Source organism: Ambystoma mexicanum, chromosome 6q, assembly GCF_040938575.1.
Source record: "Ambystoma mexicanum isolate Mex_15411 chromosome 6q, UKY_AmexF1_1, whole genome shotgun sequence".
NCBI lineage: Eukaryota > Metazoa > Chordata > Amphibia > Caudata > Ambystomatidae > Ambystoma > Ambystoma mexicanum.
Genome location: NC_090937.1, coordinates 553,274,208 through 553,284,632, shown reverse-complemented (window position 1 = coordinate 553,284,632; position 10,425 = coordinate 553,274,208).

Sequence of the window (10,425 nt, the reverse complement as noted above, 5' to 3'; positions counted from 1 at the left end):
TGTGCTGAGGTAGGCGGTAGGCCAGATAATGCTTCTGTTTCCGATCTCCTGCATAATTTTGGATCCCAATATGCACACACCCATGTATGCAAGTTATTTTTTATTTGGTCCAGAAATGGAGAAGAAGTGTATTTGTGTCTTTTTACAATGTGTGCCATTGTTGTACTGTACAAATGGGAATCTATCATTTCACAGCACAAACAGTTTTGCCAACAAATAGCATGATGTTACTGCATTTCTAAATTCTGCACGCTGTACACACATTGCCTTGCTGCCCTTTTTGGAAGTATAGGAATAATGTTTGTGCTTGCTGTTGCGCACTTGCACTCTTGAAAACACACTGCAACACACACAACCATCCATTTCAACAGCCACCCATTTCCACCTGTTTCCACTGCAGTGTTTTCCACAGTACCACAGTGCCTTCCATTTAGCACACAATTGTGTGGAGGGTATACGATGCACATCGCACTGGCTCGCTTCATTGCCACTTACATTGTGACACTCTGAAAGGAGCTTTATATCATAATCAGCCACAAACAATATTGCTAAAGGGACGCTATGGTGAAGGTGTGGTACTACAAACAGCATCATTTCTAAATACACTATGCTAAAGCAACGTTATGTTTACAGTGCCATAATAAAAACCTGTGAAATTCACTAACAAAAAACGTTGTTAAAGGGACGTTATGGTTAAGTTGCACTAGCAAAAACCTATCAAATTCAATGGAAAAACTTTCTTACAGGGACGTCATGGTTAGAGGTCAAACCGAAACACCCCACAGATTTGCCAGTTATGGTCAACTAAGCAACCATAACTCGCGCCACCACCATGCACTGCTAAGACTAACACCCAGGACATCAAAGAAGACATCACAAACGTCATTGATGACATCACTGATGACATCACCTGTCTGGCTTCCTCTTTTTTCCTTTACTGACATATCTAGGCCACATGGTTTTCTTCAGTAACATGGCACAGACGGGTTAAAAATGGTGGTGTGGAAGGTTGCCCAGAGCAATGTTAGTGGTTCAGATTCATTCCAAACCTTCCACCCATCACTTTTGTGCTTACTGTTTGTCTCACTATGTGAGAGAGGGTATGCCCAGACGTGGGTCCCTTGTTCGCTGCACCATACGGAACCAAGCTGCACCTCACCGAGGAGGCCCAACAAGGCTGAAACATGTCTGGGGTTGCTTGTGTTTCCGTGCAGAGGTGACCTGGCCTAGCAGTTTGGGATGGGCAGCTACCATTGGTGGCAGTACCTGACTGATTTGCATATGGCTGGACCCCTTTTGCAATGGCGCAGACTGGCTAAAAACAGTTGTGTGGAAGGTTGCCCAGAGCAATGCCAGTGGTTCAGATTCATTCCAAACCTTCCACCCATCAATTTTGTGCTTACTGTTTGTCTCACTATGTGAGACAGGGTATGCCCAGACGTGGGTCCCTTGTTTGCTGCGCCATAGGGAACCAAGCTGCACTGAGGAGGCCCAACAAGGCCGAAACATGTCTGGCGTTGCTTGTGTTTCCGTGCAGAGGGGACCTGGCCTAGCAGTTTGGGCTGGGCTGCTACAATTGGTGGCAGTACCTGACTGATTTGCATATGGCTGGACCTCTTCCGCAATGGCGCATACGGGCTAAAAAACGGTGGTGTGGAAGTTTGCCCAGAGCAATGCCAGTGGTTCAGATTAATTCCAAACCTTCCACCCATCACTTTTGTGCTTACTGTTTGTCTCACTATGTGAGAGAGGGTATGCCCAGACGTGGGTCCCTTGTTCGCTGAGCCATAGGGAACCAAGCTGCACCTCACTGAGGAGGCCCAAAAAGGCGAACCATGTCTGGGGTTGCTTGTGTTTCCGTGCAGAGGGGACCTGGCCTAGCAGTTCGGGCTGGGCTGCTACCATTGGTTGCAGTACCTAACTGATTTGCGTATGGCTGGACCCCTTTTGCAATGCCGCAGATGATCTTAAAAACTGTGGTGTGGAAGGTTGCCCAGAGCAATGCCAGTGGTTCAGATTCATTCCAAATCTTCCACCCATCACTTTTGTGCTTACTGTTTGTCTCACTATGTGAGAGAGGGTATCCCCAGACGTGGGTCCCTTGTTCGCTGCACCATATGGAACCAAGCTGCTCCTCACTGAGGAGGCCCAACAAGGCCGAAACATGTCTGGGGTTGCTTGTGTTTCCGTGCAGAGGGGACCTGGCCTAGCAGTTGGGGCTGGGCTGCTACCATTGGTGGCAGTACCTGACTGATTTGCATATTGCTGGAACCCTTTTGCAATGGCGCAGACAGGCTAAAAAATGGTGGCGTGGAAGGTTGCCCAGAGCATTGCCAGTGGTTCAGATTAATTCCATATCTTCCACCCATCACTTTTCTACTTACTGTTTGTCTCAATATGTGAGAGAGGGTATGCCCAGACGTGGGTCCCTTGTTTGCTGTGCCATAGGGAACCAAGCTGCACCTCACTGAGGAGGCCCAACAAGGCTGAAAAATGTCTGGGGTTGCTTGTCTTTCCGTGCAGACGGGACCTGACCTAGCAGTTCGGGATGGGCTGCTACCTTTGGTGGCAGTACCTGACTGATTTGCATATGGCTGGACCTCTTTTGCAATGGCACAGACGGGCTAAAAAACGGTGGTGTGGAAGGTTGCCCAGAGCAATGCCAGTGGTTCAGATTCATTCCAAACCTTCCACCCATCACTTTTGTGCTTACTGTTTGTCTCACTATGTGAGAGAGGGTATGCCCAGACGTGGGTCCCTTGTTTGCTGCGCTATAGGGAACCAAGCTGCACCTCACTGAGGAGGCCCAACAAGGCCAAAACATGTCTGGGGTTGCTTGTGTTTCCGTGCAGAGGGGACCTGGCCTAGTAGTTTGGCTGGGCTGCTACCATTGGTGGCAGTACCTGACTGATTTGCATATTGCTGGACCCCTTTTGCAATGGCAAAGACAGGCTAAAAAATGGTGGCGTGGAAGGTTGCCCAGAGCAATGCCAGTGGTTCAGATTCATTCCAAACCTTCCACCCTTCACTTTTGTGCTTACTGTTTGTCTCACTATGTGAGAGAGGGTATATCCAGACGTGGGTCCCTTGTTTGCTGCGCCATAGGGAACCAAGCTGCACCTCACTGAGGAGGACCAACAAGGCCAAAACATGTCTGGGTTTGCTTGTGTTTCCATGCAGAAGAACCTGGCCTAGCAGTTCGGGCTGGGCTACTACCATTGGTGGCAGTACCTGACTGATTTGCATATGGCTGGACCCCTATTGCAATGGCACAGACGGGCTAAAAAATGGTGGGGTGGAAGGTTGCCCAGAGCAATGTCGGTGGTTCATATTCATTCCAAACCTTCCACCCATCACTTTTGTGCTTACTGTTTGTCTCACTATGTGAGAGAGGGTATGCCCAGACGTGGGTCCCTTGTTCGCTGCGCCATAGGGAGCCAAACTGCACCTCACTAAGGAGGCCCAACAAGGTCGAAACATGTCTGGGGTTGCTTGTGTTTCCGTGCAGAGGGGACCTGGCCTAGCAGTTCGGCTGGGCTGCTACCATTGGTGGCAGTACCTGACTGATTTGCGTATGGCTGGACCCCTTTTGCAATGCCGCAGACGGGCTTAAAAACTGTGGTGTGAAAGGTTGCCCAGAGCAATGCCAGTGGTTCAGATTCATTCCAAACCTTCCATCCATCACTTTTGTGCTTAATGTTTCTCTCACTATGTGAGAGAGGGTATCCCCAGACGTGGGTCCCTTGTTCGCTGCACCATAGGGAACCAAGCTGCACCTCACTGAGGAGGCCCAACAAGGCTGAAACATGTCTGGGGTTGCTTGTGTTTCCGTGCAGAGGGGACCTGGCCTAGCAGTTGGGGGTGGGCTGCTACCATTGGTGGCAGTACCTGACTGATTTGTATATTGCTGGACCCCTTTTGCAATGGTGCAGACAGGCTAAAAAATGGTGGTGTGGAAGTTTTCCCAGAGCAATGCCAGTGGTTCAGATTCAATCCAAACCTTCCACCCATCACTTTTGTGCTTACTGTTTGTCTCACTATGTGAGAGAGGGTATGCCCAGACGTGGGTCCCTTGTTCGCTGCGCCATAGGGATCCAAACTGCACCTCACTATGGAGGCCCAACAAGGCCGAAACATGTCTGGGGTTGCTTGTGTTTCAGTGCAGAGGGGACCTGGCCTAGCAGTTCGGGGTGGGCTGCTACCATTGGTGGCAGTACCTGACTGATTTGCATATGGCTGGGCTCCTTTTGCAATGGTGCAGACGGGCTAAAAAACGGTGGTGTGGAAGGTTGCCCAGAGCAATGCCAGTGGTTCAGATTCATTCCAAACCTTCCACCCATCACTTTTGTGCTTACGTTCTTCAGTAACAGTCAAGAACTAAAAATTGAAAAGGTACTATATTTGTAGACATAGCCTATAAGTATGTTCTTACAGTAATTCCCTTACGATCCAGTCACATCATATGAAACATATACTTAGGGGAAAACACAGGCTGGAAAGACAGCAATCCTTTCTGCGCATGAAGATAATCAGTAGGGTTATCAGCACTTTCTGATAGTTCTGTTGTCTTTTTATGTACTATACTTTCCCTGTATATGCTCATATTTGTATACATTGTACTCACACTACTTTCCATAGGGTCCAGTCACATCATGTGATACATATACATAGGGAAGTAGCAGCTTTGAAAAAAGCAGTCATTTTTGTGCATTAAGATAATCAGTTAGGTTATGAAGACTTTCTGGTACTGCTGCTGCCTTTTTGCTTAATTCACTTTCCCTGTATATGCTCATATTTGTATGTGGTGTTGTGTGTTTGTGTTTTGTCTGTAATAATGAAATGATGTAGTAATTGGGTTTTATTAGCTACTTATTCCTTGTTTCGCAGTACGCAAAACTGCAATAAGAAAACATTTATCATTTCACTCTTCAACATGGCAAGATTATGAATATTGCACCTCCATCATGTATGCTGCACACAATGCTTATGTTTATACATGAGTAGCTTAGTATACTGGAAATAACTTAATAATAGAATGCTATTTATATCAGTGCATTGCTTAATGTACTACGTATCTCATGATATTTATTCCAATGATCTTTGACACTTTTTTGTCAACATTATAATAAGAATCCCTTGTACAGACTTTTCATGAGAATTAAATGTACATGTGATGTCATCAGTGATGTCATCAATGACATTTATGATGTCATCTTTGATGTCCTGGGTGTTAGTTTTAGCAATGCACGGTGGTGGTGCGAGTTATGGTTGCTTAGCTCACCATAACTTTTCGAATTACAAGGTTTTTTCGGTTTTAACGTCCCTTTAACAACGTGTATTTTACTGATTTTCATAGGTTTTTAGTAGCACAACTTAACCATAACATCCCTTTAACAAAGTTTTTTTCACTAAATTTCATAGGTTTTTAGTAGTGCAACTTAACCATAACGTCCCTTTAACAAAGTCTTTTCCACTGATTTTATATATTTATAAACTTTCTGTATTACGTACAGCTAAAATAATATATATATTTCTTTTTGCACAGAAATGTCTAGTACTTTGGAATGTCTGGAAGAAAATTTTCATCGTGATGAAATAAGTGAAAACACTGATACTAACTTTGCATCAGGCCATGCAGGCGGCTGCCTGATGTGCCAGCCTCCAGGGGGCGCCACCACCAGCAGGTGTGAATGGGAGTGTGAAAGAGGTGCAAATGGGCAGCAAAATTAACACGCAGGATTAAAAGAAGTGCTTTTAATCCTGCAAGTTAATTTTGACATTTCAAAAATACATGGCCTGATGCAAAGACCGGCATTGCCCACACACACACACACACACACACACACCCATACACACACACACAATACACACACACACTCTCAGACAAACGTGCGCTTGATGCACTTCAAAACTCTGGCGCCTATGCTGAACCTTCAGACACCCAGGGAGGCCTGTGGCATAGGAGTTAAATGCTGTGGGGAGACTTGGGATGTAGCACCAGACCACAAGTGTGTATGGGGAGCAGGGCTGGGTCCCCATCAAGTTGAACCTGCCTAGTCACTCGTAGCAGATTTCTGTGCCTTCTAGAATATGTGCTATCATGCATGTATAACCGGAATTGAAAACCCTAAGAACCTCAATTTAAACTGATAGGACTTAATAAAATAACCATTTGCTTAACGTCTCACTACTGTGGCCACCATGAGGTGTTCCCAGAAATAAGGGACAGTCTTCTTAAAAATATAGGGCGCACACATGCTTTAGTTTACCTAAAAACCCACATGTAGTAACGCCTCTGCTACAGGAGCATTTAAAAGCACACTACTGGGCATAGCAGAGTGAGAAGAGCAGTCCCAAAACCTGCCGGGAGCATGAGTTTTTGATGAACACTTGCATAGCTGTGAAGTGCTCCCCTATTATGGCCCATAACACAAGCCAGTTCTTGCTTTTGACTTTACATGCTGGAATTTGTAGGCACATACCTTGCACGGGAAACATGAAACTACAAATCCAATCATGCAACGAAAAAAGCCAGCAATGGCTCTTAGTGGCTCACAAGGCAGCTATGCACTTGGACATCAAGTAGTGGCAGGGAGTTTGGAAATGCAAGCAAGGCACAAGAGTGCACTGACTGGACAGCAGGATAGGAAGACGACCATTAAATGTCCCGTGAAGCACAATGCACTGAAAGCAATGTTTGGCAGACAAGTTACTGATACAGTGATTGGAAGCTTGTGTGTATTTATGCATTGAAACAACTTCCTTTATAGCACAGCAATCCTCCTTCGTCGTGTTTGAAATGCCAACATAGTCAGTTGTATATAACCTCTTAGCAGAAGTCTGCTAAATAGGCTCACAGTGTGCACTCCCTCAACCGACAACTCAGAGGCATTCCTTTTGTAAATGCCTGCGCATTGTAAAGGTACGTGGACATTGGACCCATCAAACACCTTTGATGACGCTTGTATCACAGTATTGCCAAGCAATATGATTTACCCATACCTTTTACCTCTCTCCATCTTATTAACTTTACATTTAGTTGGTGCAAGATCCACATTTGTATAGTGAACTGTAGAATTGAAGTTATACTAACTTGCCTCTTTTTATAACCATTTTTCAAGAGAATGGATAACATATTTATGTTGGTGAATAATGCATTGTATTTGAGAATATTCTGCAGAGATCATGTATGTGTAATTAGTTTATTAATTCTAAACATAGCCCACTCTGAATCACGCCCCCAAAATACTATACTGAGAGGGTCTGTGCTCATCTGCACCCAACTTATATTGTTGTCATTTTTTGTTGCGTTTAGGGGTGCCAATGATACTTCCTGCCTGGGGTACACTCAGATGTAACACCAGCCCTCCTAATGGAAGACACCACACTTATCTATATAAACAAATTATTAGCCATTACTTTATGAGTACTTTCCCAAAAAATGTTTTAAACACACCATTCAGACATTAAAAATAATACTGAAACAGAAAATCATCTGCAGTGAATGCAGCAAAAAATGGTTCTATAAAAATAATACTGCACTCAGAAATATTATTTTCCCAAGTGTTCAGGCATGTACTTCTAAGCATACATTGATCGATAGTACAAACATTTCCTATGCACCTTACCGTACTTTTACTCTTTTTTACACAAATGCGAAATCAGGCAGCAGGGCGCGGCCTTCTTGTTATAATCTTATCTGTAACCGCATCGACCGAGGTTGACTGCCCTGGTGGCACTAATGCATATGCCCCACCCTGAGTCTAACATCACCTAACCTAGTGATATGCTCCACCTATCTCCAGAACATCACTATGCAGCGTAGTAAAATGCACCCAATCATCACCTACGTGATAACATTACTTGATGCAGAAACCAGAATATCAACACACATAGGGGGTAATTCATAGAAATCAGTGCACAAGTGGCGCATGCGGCTGGTGCACAGAGAGCGCGTGCGGCAGTCTGCGCCAGCCGCGTGCACCAAAACCCATTTAGGCGCACACCGTATTCATGGATTAAAACATTCATAAGCAGCCGTGACACAGAGTGGCGCAGCGACCCTGCAGCAGCACCAGTTACGCCCCAACTCCTCCCTGTGCGCCAAAGAAATCGCACAAATCCAGTACCTGGAGCAAAGGCCAGTGGACTAGCATACAGCCCCCCAAGCATGAAAATGTGTGTAAAACTCCCCGCGCATGCCCCAGAATATACATACTCCACTCACGCCAGCAAAAACGCGTGTAAAACTGGCCGCGCACCCTTACGAATACATGTACCCCTCTCACGCTAGCGAAAACACATGTAAACCTCTCTGTGCACCCCTCAGAATACACGTACCCCTCTCGCGCTAGGGAAAACGCGTGTAAAACTCCCTGCGCACCCCTCCGAATACACGCAGCCCTCTCGCGCTAGCGAAAACACGTGTAAAACTACCTGCGCACCTCTCAGACTACACGTACCCCTCTCGCACTAGCGTAAACGCGTGTAAAACTGCCTGCGCACCCCTCAGAATACACATACCCCTGTCACGCTAGCGAAAATGCGTGTAAAAATGCCTGCGCACCCTTCAGACTACACGTAACCCACTCACGCTAGGTTAATTGCATTGAAAAAGTCCCCCCTGTGGGGCATGGCCAGGGTGGATGGGCTGCCTGTGGGGCATGGGGAGGGTGGATGGACAGCCTGCATGAATTTCAGGGATGCATGGGAAGTTTCACATGCGATAGGCCCTGTGCAAGCGGGGTATGTGTATTTGGGGGGTATGTGGGGAGTTTCACACGCAATAGGGCCTGTGCGAGCGGAGTATGTGTATTTCGGGGGTGCGCAGGAAGTTTCACACGCGATAGGCCCTGTGCGAGCGGGGTACGTATATTTAGGGGGTATGCAGGGAGTTTCACATGCGATAGGCCCTGTGCCAGCGGAGTACGTGTATTTCGGGGGTGCGCGGGAAGTTTCACACGCGATAGGCCTTGTGCAAGTGGGGTATCTGTATTTGGGGGGTATGTGGGAAGTTTCACACGTGATAGGCCCTGTTCAAGCGGGGTACGTGTATTTGGGGGGTACGCGGGGAGTTTCACACGCATTTTCGGTAGCACGAGAGGGGTACGTGTATTCGGAGGGGTGCGCTGGGAATTTACATACGTTTTTGCTCGCGCGAGAGGGGTATGTGAATTCTGAGGGGTGCACAGGGAGTTTTACACGCAATTTGGCAGTGTGGGTCCTCCCGGGTGTGCCCCCTCTCCAAGCCCTGCAGGCAGCCCATCCACCCCGAGCATGCCAGGCAGGCAGCCCATCCACCCGCAGGCAGCCCACATGGCACCATGCACTTGTGAGCCCCAACACATGTCCCACCCAGCAGTGACGGGCACCTGCCAGCAGGCTCGGACTCATGTCCCCCTGTACCCCCACCCACCCAGCAGTGACGGGCACCTGCCAGCAGGCCCCGACTCATGTCCCAACAAACAACATGTCCTAACAAAACAGACCCATGTCCCTAAAGCCAATTCTAATCCCCCTTGCCCCCAATCCAAGCATATAACCATCCACAGAACCCACTCCCAAATTACACATGCCATGATAGTCTAAATGAACCAGCATGCCCATGCAGGAATGCACAACGGAGCCACACAGTGGCATCACTTGACTGAGGAAATGTTTAATGAGACATGCACAAAACCAATGACAGAACACAACACCAATTCAGAAGTTATAAAAAATGTATTAAAAACATAATGAACTGACTTGGAGGAATAGTAAAATGAAAATCAATGTACAATGACCGATTTAGAAAATAAATATTGTAAATCCAATGAAGAAAAAAAAGAAAAATCATGTACAATAAAAAAGTTGTCCATTGCCAATGTCCATAATAAAAGCATAATCCAAATAAAAAATAACCATTGATCCATGGGAATATAGAAAAAGAAAGTATGTGCAAGTCTGCAACTATATACAATGGAAGTCCAAATGGTCCATGATCCACAAACAAATAGAAACATACAAAAAAGTCCTATGAAGAAAAAACTATATACAAGAAGTGGAGCAATGTCCATTAACTCCAAAATAAAAGAAAAACAAAGGAAACCTAAGACTAATGAACTATATACAATGGTGGCGGGCAAGTCCTACGGCTCACTCTGTGATGTTCTGGGCCAGGATATCATTGAACTCCACGTCGATGTCCCGGAGGAGGGCTTCTTCCGTGTCCTCGAGGTCTCACAGGGATGCAGTCATGGCCTGTTCCAACTCCCTGCGAGTTGCCTCGAGGCACTCAGCCCGCCCCAATGCCCTGCGCATGGAGTTCTCCACCATGACCATAGTGAGCCGTGCCTCCTCCGACCACCGCCGCTCTGCATCTATCTGCTGGCTCAACCGCTGCCACATCCAAGACACTCCCATTCCAGTTGCTGGGGTGTCCACCCC